At 50.8% G+C, this 13,896-nt stretch overlaps 1 long non-coding RNA gene and 1 pseudogene across 2 annotated transcripts in view; one reads left to right on the forward strand and one right to left on the reverse strand.

The window, feature by feature from the left end:
• Positions 1-13,896, forward strand: part of LOC309618878 — a 272,744-nt gene that overhangs the window by 61,894 nt on the left and 196,954 nt on the right. Inside the window, exons 8-9 of the long non-coding RNA XR_014238655.1 lie at positions 705-867; positions 2,145-2,325. This is a non-coding gene — a long non-coding RNA (uncharacterized lncRNA). The remainder of the gene's footprint in view (positions 1-704; positions 868-2,144; positions 2,326-13,896) is intronic.
• Positions 7,607-13,896, reverse strand: part of LOC309618227 (myosin-13-like) — a 51,813-nt pseudogene continuing 45,523 nt past the window's right edge. The window contains exons 24-28 of the transcript XR_014249855.1: positions 12,919-13,227; positions 12,581-12,838; positions 9,922-10,044; positions 9,732-9,827; positions 7,607-8,272 (exon numbers count right to left, since the gene is read on the reverse strand). The product of XR_014249855.1 is annotated as a myosin-13-like (transcript). The remainder of the gene's footprint in view (positions 8,273-9,731; positions 9,828-9,921; positions 10,045-12,580; positions 12,839-12,918; positions 13,228-13,896) is intronic.

The following is a 13,896-nucleotide window of genomic DNA, read 5'->3' on the forward strand; positions in this document are numbered from 1 at the left end:
GATCCTTGTAAAATGCATTTGCTGGGAAGGAGCAGAATTGAGTCAGTCTCATGTCCTAACATCTCAGCCAGGATTCATCTATCAAATTAGGGAATAGGTTGCCCAGCCCCCAGGGCATAAAACTCACAGGTAGATAACTTTAAAAAATTATACACAGCTTTACAGAGAAATGAAACCTGAAAGAGATGAGAAACTCCATTTCATCACCCTGATTGTGGGCTTGTCTGACACAGGGCTGTCATCAGCATGTATATATTAACTTAAGCTTCTTTTATTTAACTTCTTTTAGTAAATATGTTAATATCTACATCTTCATGTAGTCAAACGCTGTTTGTGCTGTTGCCTTTTAAAGGATACATAACCCTCCAAGTAATCCTAGACTAACGTGGTGATTGCAAGCTCAGGCCCTACCACTTACTAGCTGTGTGACATTAAGCAAATTCTTAACCTCTCTGAGCCACACTTGTAATATGAGGAGAAAATAGGAGCCACTAGCAGAGAAGTTTTGTAACTATTAAATGAGATGATGCATGTCAAGTTCTTAAAACAGCGTCTAGCACATAAAAAGTGCTCAATTAATGTCAGCTGCTGTTATAACTATTACCATAAGGTATTCAGGGAGCCCTCGATTACTAAGCATTTTAGGTTATTTGCAATTATTTTATTATTGTGAAAATGCTGTTATGAATGTTCATCCTTTCCAGCAACCTCTATGGACCGCCTCAGCTGCACTAGAGGATTCTAAGATGATGAAGACGGTGCTGGCCCTTGAAGAGATGGCAGTTTAGTGATGCTGAGAAACCAGGAAGTGGACGATTACAAGAATCCAAGGGACCAGAGAGGAATGCGAGAGGGCAAGTGGGGCAGGTGAGAGTCAGGAGCTGCTCGGTGGAGCTCTGGAGGTTTGAGATGAACTTGTAATACCTTTGGGAGGAAGGCACTTCTAAGGCTTGTTATTTATTTCCCCACTTTGTTCCCAGAGCTTAGAACGGCTCCTGGCATGTCATAGGCGCTCCGTCAATCCACTGTTGGCCAGAGGCATTGTCTGCTTGCTCTCCAGAAGGAGCAATGCCCCGGCAGTGCCACCAGCCTGCTGTGGGCTGGCCCTGGGTCCAGATCCCAGCCGTGTCCTGATCTGGGTCCAGATGTTTTGTCTGGCTCCACCCGGACCTCTCCCTCCTGACTCGTGAGACAGGAAGCTCCTGGCCTTGGGGCAGTGCCTCTGAGCTCCGGGCTTTTCCTTCTCCCGCCAGCAGTGAGAGGCCCGACGTGGAATTCAGGTCACTGGTGGGGGAGGAAATGATGTGATGTTATGAGAAGTTGCACGCTAGCAGAGTGTTGAAGGACGAGGGGTGTCTGCCGTGCCAGCTGGGTCCACAGTGAGTGAAGAGAGATCCTGTACATACCCTATGACTGAGAAACTTGTGTCAGCAGTGGTGCCTCTTTGGTGGGAAAGAGATAAGTAAGGAAGAAAGGAAAATGCCAGCTGGCATTTTAGAAGCGCACTCTGTGCCAGGGGGTTTACAGCTGTCATATGGATTTGTCCACACAGTGACCCTGTGGGCAGGCAGCCCAGTTCCAAAAGCAGAAAGCAGACTCAGCAGAGCCCGTGGCCGTGTGCTCATGAGCCCTCGTAATGAAGAGTTGGTGCCCTTTTTCCCCCGACACTGCTTCTGGGAATAGGAGCTTGACCTAGTAGGAGGAATAGGAAACACCCCTCCTGACTCTGGGTTCATGGGGTTTGGGTGCAGCTGGTCCCCCATGACTGAGAACTGACCAGTCAAAGCCTCACATCCTCCTACCATCTCCTGACCAGGGGCCTGACCATCCGGGCAATTACAGCCAATGAAAACCAGCCCTTTGGCTTTTGCAGGAACTCCTGGGAAAGAGAAGCTCTTAGGCTGCTGGCATAAGATGGTAAGATACAGGATATAAGCCTGGCCATTTTGTAATCACAGAGGGGCAGCCTTCCTGGGAATAAAGTTAATTTAGAGGAAAGCAGAACTGAGAGATGGGAAGAGAAAAATAAGAAATCATCTGAAAACCTAGATCCAACTACACGTCTGTGGGCCCAGTCAGCCTGAAGATTGACTACCCTTGAAATGTTCGTTTAGGTGAACCAATAAATCTTCTTTTTTGCCTAGACATTGAAGCTGAACTTCTGTCACAGCTGAATGAGTTCCTATGCCCTAGCCGTGGAATTGGGACTTGGATGGCATGGTCCACATTTCCTTCCCGTCCTCCCCACCTTCCCTACACTCTGCAGGATGCAGTTCTTAGCCCTGAGAAATCCTCTCAATTTGCTGCCTTGAATCAGTTGACCTGGTAGGACTTATGGGAACATGGAGGGTGGGCTTGGCCCTACATACTCCAGTATCTTTATATACAGAATTGCACATTTGTTTTTACTTGGGTTTCATTGGTTCCACTTAGTGGTGTGCTGGTAAATGTTTAACAAGCTAACAAATAAAAAAGCCCTGCATTGACGTGTTTGTCAGTTTCCGTGGTGTAAATATTTCCACCACCGCCAGGTTCAGGATCCCCCGTGACATCACTGAATGCGGAGACAGGAAGAGATGTAAGCAGCCCTCCATTGGAGAGTATTTCTACCACACCGATTTAATAGTCATAAATCATAGATCATGACAGAATGTAGTAAGTTAGTTATATGTATTGATTTTTTTTTTTTTTTTAAGAAATTCACGTTCTTTTATTTATTTATTTATTTATTTATGACTGTGTTGGGTCTTCGTTTCTCTGCGAGGGCTTTCTCTAATTGTGGCAAGCGGGGACCACTCTTCATCGCAGTGCGTGGGCCTCTCACCATCGCGGCCTCTCTTGTTGCGGAGCACAGGCTCCGGACGCACAGGCTCAGCAATTGTGGCTCACGGGCCCAGTTGCTCCGTGGCATGTGGGATCTTCCCAGACCAGGGCTCGAACCCGTGTCCCCTGCATTGGCAGGCAGACTCTCAACCACTGCGCCACCAAGGAAGCCCTGTACTGATTTTTTATTACCTTTGTTTTTAGTATACAGGTCCTCCCTGACAACGATGGTTCGACTCACAATTTTTCAACTTTATGAAAGCAGTATGCATTTAGTAGAAACTGTGCTTTGGATTTTGAATTTGAACCTTTTGCCCGGCCTAGCGGAATGCAGTCTGACCCTCTGGTGATGCTGGCAGGGCCGCAGCCACAGCTCCCAGGCAGCAAGGCAGCCACAAGGGGAAACAACTGATACACTAACAGCCATTCTGCACCCAGACGACTACTGTATTTTTCACTTTCAGTACCGTATTCAGTACGTTACACGAGACAGTCAACACTTTAGTATCCAATAGGGTTTGTGTTAGATGATTTTGCCCAACTATAGGCTAATGTAAGGGTTCTGACCGCGTTCAAGGGAGGCTGGGCTAAGCTACAATGTTTGGTAGGTTTGATGTATTAAATGCATTTTTGACTTAACAATGTTTTCAATTTACAGTGGGTTTACTGGGATGTGACTCCATCGTAAGTCGAGGAAGATCTGTAATTTATCTCATTGCAATATTACAAAATTTAATTTTAATAATAAGTAAAGTATGAAATTTAATTTTAAGAACTGGTTCACAGAACTCCTAAAAATTTTTATAATTGGCTCTTGCGAGCTGGTACGAGCTGGTTCCAGGACACCACCGATGCCACTTAGATCTCAGCAGGAAAGGACTGCTTCTTCCTGGGTTTAAGAGCTATGAGTTTAAATGGAAAAAGGGGACCTGGATGAAATCCTAAAAGCTTGATTTGAGGGGAGGTCTGTGTCAAGTTGAAGTGTGCAGTGAAACTGAATGGGTCATTAGCGATCCGAATGGGATTTATGACCTGGAGATGTACGCTGGCCTCAGCGAGGTCGTGGTGCTTTGCATGGTCAGCTGGCCCCACTCCATAGGCGGGCCGTGGAGCAGGGAAATAGATGTGCAGGGTAGGGTGTGTATCAGCCAGGGCTCCGGCAGGAAGCAGGCGACACACTCAGATCAGCATAATGTGTGGGGTGTTTGAGGGAGAGACTCTTTTGGGAGGTGTGGGCAGGTTTAGGGAGGCCACAGGGGTAGGGCAGAGCTCCAGGTGCAAGCGGGGTGAGGGGACCGGTCACTGGAGGTGGACACAGAGAGGGCTGGGGAGCGCGATGCCTGAAGGAAATGGGACCTTTGCCTGCAGGGAGGGATGCAGGGAATAAAGGGCCTCTCTCTCCTCTTCCCCTCTGCTTTTCTGTCTCAGCTCCCCGTTGGCTGGATCCACCCGAAGGCCAGAGGGCAAGGAAACCCGTTGTTTCAACCCCTTCTGGGACAGGAGAAAGGTGGGAGGGGTGTGAAGGATCCGATGGCAAAGGTCTTGACTTGGGTATCTCACTGTGGAGTGGACGCCCTGATTCTTTGTCTTGGGCCTAGGAAAAGGGCCAAGAGACTCACTTTTGGAAGCTCCACGGGCCACCTTCATCCCAGAGAAACCCGGGGTCTGATCGCCCACCCCTGCTGGGGGCAGAGGGCTGTTTGTGGAGGTCCACGGCCAGCACTTCTCTTCCAGCCCGGTGGTTCCTGGGGTGAGGGGAGTGAGGTCTGGGAGAAGACCCTTGGCCATGGTCCCACCCTCTGCTGCCAGGGCCATCACTGGGGCCCACTCGCTGCCTGTCCGGTCCTAGGCCTCCATCTCAGATTCTGCAGGGTCCTCTTCTACGGACACTCAGTTGAGGGGGCCCTGGTCTGGGAGCCCCGAGACCTGGGCATCTGGCTCTGACACTTCATCCTGTGGGGTTACCAGATCCTGTCACGAATCTGAATTTTCTCATCTGCAAAACCAGTGGCCTGGATAGGATGATCCTGATTCCCAAGGACACCTCTGACTCTGAACGTCTAACGTCAAGACTTCAGGGGTGCAATCTCTAGGTCATTTGCAAAATGAAAAGCATGTCTTTCCATAGCCAGGAGGTGGCAGCAAAGCTCTGTTTTGAAGAGGCCTGTGGGTCCGGGTAGGTTCTGTTCTCCCAGGCCCCAGAACTCGAAGCCCAGGTTTGGTGGCTAGGTTTCACTGCTGAATGATGATAATAATAATGACAACGACAACGATATCATTGTTATTATCATTCTTGTTAGTAAAACATCTCCAGTTTGCGCAGTACTGCGTTTCTGGGGGAAATCTCTTGCACAGCATCATGCAGGAATCGTTCAACAACTTCATCCTGAGGTAGGAAGTTCCAGGACTTCCTACCCCATGTTGAGGCTCAGAGACATTCCCTTACTTGCCCAAGGCCTTCTGGAAAGTATGATGTGCTGGAGACCTGGGGGCCCAGGGTGGGGAGGCGGGGGACCAGGTCAGTGCAGAGACGCTGGGCAGCTCCAGGTGACCTGGGGAGTGTTTGAGCTGATGGAATTCAGATCTGCTTCTGTTGGGATGTCAGAAGGGAGTGATTCCACAGGAAATTTTTTTGATGACCCTCAAATGCATGGTGTGTTAGCTCCTCAAACCAGAGGAAGCTCCTTAGAGACACAGTCAAAGCCCCAGCCCATCTGGACCCTTGTCTTACACTCCCCCTGTGCCCTTAGACCATGTGTTACCTCTGCCCACCATGATGACAGGCTATCAGGGTACAAACTGTGTGTCTGGCTCCAGACCAAGGGCGTTCCTTGCATATTCTCACTTACTTCTCAGTATAACCCTCTAAAGTACATTGTTACATCCCGTTTTATACGTGAGGAAGCTGAGGCTTAAAGTCATGAAGTAAGTTGTTCCAAATCACACAGCTATGAATGGCAGGGCAAGACTGGGACGCCGGCAGGTTGGCCCCCAGGGCTCTCACCACGGAAGCCCACACCCACACAGAGGGAAGGCCACTGTGTGTGTGAGACTCTGTGCTGTACGGTGTGTCCGAAGAGCTGCCATGTCAGCTCCCGCTCAGCATTGGAAAAGCCACGGTCCATCTGCAACCCCGTTAGAAAATGAAGGTATTAATATCTGCCTGACCTCCTGATGGGCTTGTTGGGAGGCCAGGATGGAAAAGAGGAAAACGGTCCCATAAATACTCAGCATCATACAAAATTGTTCGTGTATTTGAAATTGTATTACTTTTATTGGGAGGGCGATGCAGTAGGGTGGCAGAAATGTAGGATTAGGATCTGGTATCTGGGGGCTTTGAGAACAGCCTTGGTTTCCTTGTCTGTAAAATTGAGGAGATTGAAGAGATCATTTTTAATGACTCTTTGAGTCCTCAAGTTTAGCCATGATGATGGTGAGTATGGTGATGATAGTGGTGATGATGGTGATGATGGTGATGGTGATGATGGTGATGATGGTGATGATGGTGATGGTGATGTCAGACTTCTGAGATCACCCGACCTCAGAATCATTTCCTGCCACCACTACTGGTGCCACCCATCCTTAACTTCCAACCCCACTGTGTCAAAGGCACAAGGGGTGGGCTGGGGATGAGATGGAAAGGAGGATCTAGAAGGCCAGAGAGAAGGGACGATCTAAGATGTTAGAGGAGAGTGCATCTCAGTGCCTGGTACATAGTAAGCAAGAAACCCTGCACCCCTTGCCAACACCCCAACCCCCCATCTGTCCCAGGGAAGCTGTGATTTTTATTGGTATCTCTGCCTTACAGAATAAGGAAATTGAGGCTCAGACCGTTAGTCTTAAGTTGCCCAAGGCCACACAGTTGGTATGTGATAATACTGGGATTCCATGCAGGTTTGCTGGAACCCGAAGTCCATGCCCCTGACCACACGGGTCAGTCTGACCATTGAGGCAACTCAGGTTCAGGGAATGTATGCGGCCAACCCAGGCCACTCAGCTGTTGCTACTAAGTGGTCAGGCCGAGGCTCAGATTTAGTCTTGGCTTCTGATCCTGTGCTTGTTTGTCCTGCTGCTTTACTACCCTTCAGGGTAAGCAAGCCAACATAATCACACTCAGCAGGATCTGGCTGGGATCTGGGAGTGACCCTGAGATTAGCTGCGCCCCTCACCCTTGGCTCAAGCACCGGGGGGGAGGATCCATGTGCGTGGAGAGGAGGAGCAGGGCTTGCAGGATAGGCCAGCCCCTAGGCAGTCCTCCCCGAAGCATCTGTCCTCCCAGGAATGAATCCCAGGTTCAGGAGCGCCTACTACCTCCAAAGATGTTCTGGGAGCTGTGGGTGGTCTGAGAGGAGTGGAGACACGGCCGCTGGGGGGGACGGGATGGAAAAGCAGAGCTGCTTGGTGGAAAGAGCCCTGCTTGGGGGGCCTGGGATCTTGGGGTCTAGTCTCCCACCGCCCTAGACAACTACAGTCAGAGTACTTAGTCTAGCTGGGTCCAGTTTCCCGGTCTGTAAATTTAGGGGAACTGAATTGGAAAGAATTATGAGTTCCTAGGCAGAAAAAGGGGTATGATTGTCTGAAAGGGTTTTTATTTTTAACTGCTGGGGAGCTGGTGATCTATCTCGCGATGGGTTGGATTTCCACCTTTCCTTCTCGGGGCCAGGGGGGTCTGCTTTCACATCCCTTACTTTCTTTATAGTTTATAAATAAACCTGGCAAGAATCTGAAAACCACCGCACGGAGGAGGAATGGACGGTGATGATAAACACAGCAGAGCCAGGGATCCGCGTAGTCAGGAGAATTTATTTCTCACGACACCTTCTCTCCGTTTTCCCGAGGTGTCCCATGGTAACGGGCATTGGGAAGGGCTCATTCTTCCATCTTCTGGGGGGAGAAAAAGAATCCTACGCAGGAAATGAGTTAAACCAAAGGTGAGGCGGGGCACTGTCTTCAAGTGGGGGCAGCTGGAGATGCTGGAGCCTCAGAAAAATATTCAGGCGTGGCTTTATCCCCCTTTGTGCGTTGTAAAGACAAACCAGTCGAGCTCCCGGAGTTGGGGGAATCCTCCCAAAAGCAGGGGCTTCTTGGGCAGCACCTCTTGCAACAGGGAGGGGCGGGGATGATAGGGTGGTCTGGCCCCTGGTCCCGCACTGCTCCCGTGAGCCTGGAACCACGGGGGTCCAGGCTAAAGCAGAGACATTCGTGGATGCACGGCCAGCAGCGGGGAAGATGCGCTGACAGGCACCCTCCAAACTCTGCTGGGTGCTGCCTGGTCCTGGGTCCTAGGACGTCTGGGGAGGAAGTCTGCTCTCACCTGGGCCCCCATGTCTCGGCTCTCGGCCCTCAGCTTGCTGAGCCGGGACTCGGCGATGTCCGCCCGGTCCTTGGCCTCCTCCAGCTCGTGCTGGGCCCTCCGGCACCGGGACGGCTGCGTGCTGCCCTCCTGCTCCTGGACGGAAGGGGGAGGGGGCAGGAGGCTGAGGGAGTCCCTCACTCTGGCGCTGAGGCCCCCGGTCCCTGATGGCCTCTGGGGAACTGGGGAACCAGGAGAGCTTGGGCCCCCAGTTCCCTGAGGGCAGAGGAGGGAAAGCTGAGCTCTGCAGCGGTGAAGACGGTGCCCCTGGCTCCTATGTACACTGCCTCGTTACCTTGCGGGTCTGCTGCCCCCCAGGGTGCCTGCATGTCCCCCTGCACCCCGCCTCTCTGCTATCCCCCCAACCCCAGAGCTCTTTGGAGGAAATCCAGGTGTCCCAAGGCATGTGGAGCTGTCAGAGACCAAAGGTCCAGCGCCCCCCCCCCGCACCCCCCTCCTGCCCCGGGCCTGCTCCCGGTACTGTCTGCCTGCAGTCAGGGCATTGTATGAGTCTGAGGGCCATCCAGGGGTTTCTGATGAAGGCGGCCTCCCGGGGCCCCTCCAGCCTGGCCAGTCCTGCTGCAACTGTACTGATCCTCCCCCAACTTAACCAGTTCAGATCTGCTTCCCAGAGGTCAGGACAGAAGCACCAGGCTCTTGGGCGGGGAGTAAAGAGGACGGGGGGAAGCCACATCCTCAGTCATTTATCTAGGGCAGACTCCCCCAGGTTCTGTTCCTCAGGACAAGTCCTGTGGGAGGCTCTGCCTCCAGTACAGAGATGCCAAGGTCCATTAAAGGGTGGGAAATGCTACAATCTAGAGTGCCTTTTCCACTATGGGGTCCATCCCATATTACCTGCAAAATCTGAGAAATCCTTGAAGTAAAGCCACCCATCCAGCTCTGTGTAACCCAGAGTTTCCCAAACGATTTCTTTTCTGTAAAATACCTACCCCTCCCCCCTACCTGCTGCCCCAACTTCCTGCTATTAACATCCTCCAGACCTAGTGTCCCCAGAAGATATTTGGGAAATGTTGGTTTCAGCCCAAACTATTTCCTCACTGTTGGTTTCACCTGTTTGCTCAAGGGCAGATTAAAAAAAGGATGACCTGGAGGGTGGGAGCTAGGGAGGCCAGGGAAAGATGGAGGTGGTAGAAGCCAGGGCCAGGGCTGAGATGGGATGATGTGAATTAGGGTCAGGTGTTCAAGGTTAGCTCACAGGGCAGGGAATTCTGAGTAAGTTGGGGGTGGGTGGAGTCAGCCAGTGTGGGTGGGATTAAAGCCAGGTGGGCTGAGGCAGAGGAAAGGGATGGAGGGGCGGGGCCAGGACTGATGAGGCAGGAAGCCCAGGGGAGGGGGAGGTGGGGCAGGTTTGCATAATGCGGACCGGGGAGGGAAAGGGCAGGCGTCCTGAGCTTGTGTTTATAGCCTGCAAATGAAAACTCAGGCCTCAGCTGCCGCGGGCGCTGTGAAACTCAGGCCTCAGCTGCCGCGGGCGCTGTGAAACACGGACGGACTCCTGCTCGGGGCCAGGGCGCCCCCGGGACCCCCTACTCACGGCCTCCTCCGCCTGCTTCCTGGAAGCCTTCACTTTGGCCTGCAGCTTGCCCACCAGGTCCTGGAGCCTGAGTATGTTCCTGCGGTCCTCCTCGGCCTGCCAACACAGCGTCGGTGCCAGGGCCCCGGGCCCCCTCCCCCGCTGCTTCTGTCCGGTCTGATCCGGGGGATGCAGGAGAGCCGTTGCCTACCTGGTAAGTCATTTCCTCCACCTTCCGTTCGTATCTGTGCGCGCCCTTCGGGGCCTCGGCTCCCCCCTTCTGCTCAGCCTCTAGCCCGCTATCTAACTCCTGCACCTGCACCCAGAAGAGAACACAGAGGTCAGGTCACGCCTCCCAGGCTTTTTCACCCACTCATGTGCCGGTTGTTTTAGGGTAAACTCAAGATGCTCTAATTATATTTTGCGCAGATGTCTCCTCCTAGGGCTCAGGGACATATGTGGTCCCCAAGGCCTCCACGAGTCCGTGCCGTGGCTTTGTGCGAGTGACAACGAGACGCCGTCTTTGGGCAGGAGCATCCCCGGGCGCACGCGCCTTGCCTCGCGGACCAGGCTTTGCAAAAAAGTGACGCCTCCTCTGGGGCCATGCAGCTCGGTGAGGGCTTCCTGATCAAGGAAGGTGGCAGGGGTCATGGAGAGAACCTGGGCCAGGTAGAGTCAAAGGTGTGTTTCAGGCCCCGGTCCAGCTGATCGATCCAAAGTAAGTCAGTTGTCATCACTGAGTATGAGTTTCTGTGTATTTAGAATGGTGATGATAATTCCTGCCCAAACTGCCTTGAATGTGGGGATCAAATGAGACAAAGTCTGTGAAAGTATTTTTCGGTGATAAAGCACTACACAGGTATTGTTGATTTCATAGCTGTGTCTGCCGTTCCTGAAGTCGTGAGGGGGCAGGGCAGCCGCTGAGAGCGCAGGTCACCACCTGGGGCCCGGTTCCTCAAGCCAGAGAGAGCCCGGTGGTGGAGGCGGCAGCCAATCCCTGGGCATCCCAGTAGCCACAGAGAGGGCGGCTCTGGGCCTGCAGACTCACTGGAGCAACCTTGAAACCTACCAGTGGAACAGGCAGCTCTGGGCACTGTTCCAGAAGAGGCCCCGCCCACCGGCCCTGGGAAGCTGTCTTCCACCAGCTTCCCTGGGAATTCTCTCTAGGCCTCTGTAAGGTTCATGGAACTAAGATAACTGGGCAGCTGGGGGTTGGAGGACAGTCCAGGTGCCTCACCACGCCAGAGGGGAGGTTGGCGGAGGGTTCCCTGCCGACCCAGGAATCAAAGTATCAAAGAGGGTGGCATGGGATCTAGTTCCTCCGTCCAGGGAGGGGTCCATGTGAAGGACAAGCCCAAGTTTGTTTTAATAGAAGAGAACTGGGAATAATTAAAAATAAGCATTTGAAGAATTTTGGGGGGAGCTCTGACTTCCCTGGTGTTTACTTGTGTTACTCGTGTGTCTACAGCCTTGTAGGTTTTAGCCAAAAAATTGTTTCACGTTGAAAGTGTACAGGTGCTGGTGACCACGTCCCTGGGAGGCTGGCATGAAGAATGTGTTTGGGTCTTTCCTGCTGGGAGAAGGTGTTTCCTTCTCTTCTCCTCCCCTTCCTCCTCTTTCCCTCTTTCCTGCCCCTTCTCTGGAGGACAACAGGGAGTTGTTAGGATGATGACAAACGAGAAAACATTTGCAATGTGCATTACCGAAAAAATATTTCCTTCCTTAATATGTAAAAAAGACAAATCATTAAGATAAAAGGGCAAAAGTACAAATAGCTAAGACACACCAGAAGAAATACAAATAGCCAAAAATACGACAAAATGTTCCACCTCATTAGTAATCGAAGAAATAAGAATTTTTAAAATGAGGCATTTTCAACCATAAATCGGTGAAGATTAAAAAAAATAATAGCTAAGCACTCTCACTTATTTTCCCCATGGGAGTAAAAATTGGGACAACTTTGTTGAAGACCAATTTACAACATATCATAAATGTCTTTGCTGTTTTGACCATGGATATATACTTCCAGGAATTTACTTACTTTTAGGAATATTAAGGAAATAGTAATCATGGATATATGTGAAAATTTAGTTATGAAGAAGTTAGTCATACAATCTTCTAAACATAAAAATTTTTATTGGGAACAGTCTAAAAATATCCAACCGTAGAAGACTGATTAAATAAATGTGCCATAATACACAACTAAAATGGACTGCTTTTCTGCCATTAAAAAACTGTATCATAGAAAACTATTTTAAAATATAGACATATGTTCACAACACGTTGTTAAATGAAAAAAAGTTGCAAAAAGATTGATCACGTTTACAAAAAATATCATATTTATGTATAGAAACAAGAGCCTAGAATAGGAGATCCCAAAATGCTGACAATATGGTTGGTATTTTTCTATTTTTTTGGCTAATTCAAAAAATAGTTTTTAAAGCAAGGAATTTTGGGGGAATTCCCTGGCGGTCCAGTGATTAGGGCTTTGTGTTTCCACCACGCAGGGCGCGGGTTTGATCCCTGGTTGGGGAACTAAGATCCCGTATGCCATGCGGTGTGGTCGAAAAAAATAAAAAATGAAACAAGGAATTCTTTAACTTTCCTAAAAGTAGTTATTTCAAAAGACAATCCTAATTTTCTAAGCTTGCAGCTTAAATGTTACTGCCTCTGTGAAGCCTTTTCCAGCCCTTTTATGCAATAATTCGTCATGCCTTGCTCTGATTTCCCCATGATCTTTTATCTTCAGATAAAAGAAAGCTCAGCAATCTGTCCATCTAGAGACAAAGTTATTCCGAGAACTAGGCCTAATGAAAGTTTGTCTTGACCACTAGCCTGGAAGGAGCGGTGGGAACTCCTCTCCATCAAGCCTGGGTCCTGCCTGCCTCCAGGGTGGACCCAGAGTGGAGTGAGGACGGACACACGTGGGGGTGAAGGAGCTGCACGCGGTCGCTGGCCTCCAGCAGCTCGTGCTCCGCCAGCTTGCGGGTGCGCTCCGTCCGCGCCAGGGCCACCTTCCTCTCCTCCGGCTCCTCCAGCAAGAGGCCATTCCTGCGCTCCACGAGGGCCAGCTGCTCCTTGAGGTCCGCGCTGCTCCTCAGGGCGTCATCCAGATGCAGCTGGGAGTCCTTCACGAGAAACCAGGGGTGAGACCGGAGCCCAGGGCAGGCTGAGGTCCCGCCAGCTCCTCCAGGGGCCGTGCACTCACCTTGAGCTGGCTCTGGACTGAGCACAGGTGTTTCTGGGTCTCTGCCACCTGGCGGTTGGAGTGGCCCAGCTGAATCTCCATCTCACTGAGGTCTCTCTCCATCTTCTTCTTCAGCCTCAGAGCAACATTCCGGCTCCGGGTCTCAGCATCCAGCACGCTTTGCATGGCCTTTGCTGCCCGCTGGCTGTTTCTTTTCAGCTGCTCGATTTCTTCTTCCTTCTCAGTGATCTTGCGGTCAAGCTCAGATTTCAGCTGGTCCAACTCTAGCTGGACATGCAAAATCTCGCCCTCTTCATGCTTCAAGGAACCCTGATAAAAGTAAAGGAGTGATTGGGATTGCCGGGGGCAGCCACCTTCTTGAAGGAGGTTTTTCATCCCCATTAGGATAAAAAGGGTATTATTAGGCTCATTTTACAAATAAATAGGACAGTACTCAAAAAGGTCAAACAGTTTGCTCCCAGATTGTTACTAGTAATGAAACTAGAACTGAAGCTTTGTTGTTAACAATCTTATGTCTTGAGGAGGACAGAGCATCGTTTTCAATTAGTAAAAATTTTGATTACTGTGTCTTTTTAAATAGTGACCATAAGTCAGGAGCCAACCTCTTCTCAAAAAAGACAGAGAAAGACAGAGGAATTGCTCTCCTGTTATCCTGCATAGTGCAAATTTCCCTAGACCCTCTTAAGCATCCGCCCCTCACTGGCCACAGCTGGTGATTGCATCAGGATCCTGCACTCTTTGGACCACACAGAATTCCCAGCAGCCAAAGATGACCGTGTATAACTCTCTGTTAAAACTAAGGGATTCTGAGCTGGCTCTCAGGATGTTTGGTGATTGAGTTCTTGCTTTCTGAGAGGAAGACGTTGAGGACATAATGAACAAGTTTATTCAATAGGAGAAATACGATGGACTAGAGAACACCCAGGAGGCGAGGCAGCAGAGAGCAGCTGGTCCCCCCCCAGGGCGGGGGTGGGGCTG

Source organism: Balaenoptera borealis, assembly GCF_965194805.1.
Source record: "Balaenoptera borealis genome assembly, chromosome: 20".
NCBI lineage: Eukaryota > Metazoa > Chordata > Mammalia > Artiodactyla > Balaenopteridae > Balaenoptera > Balaenoptera borealis.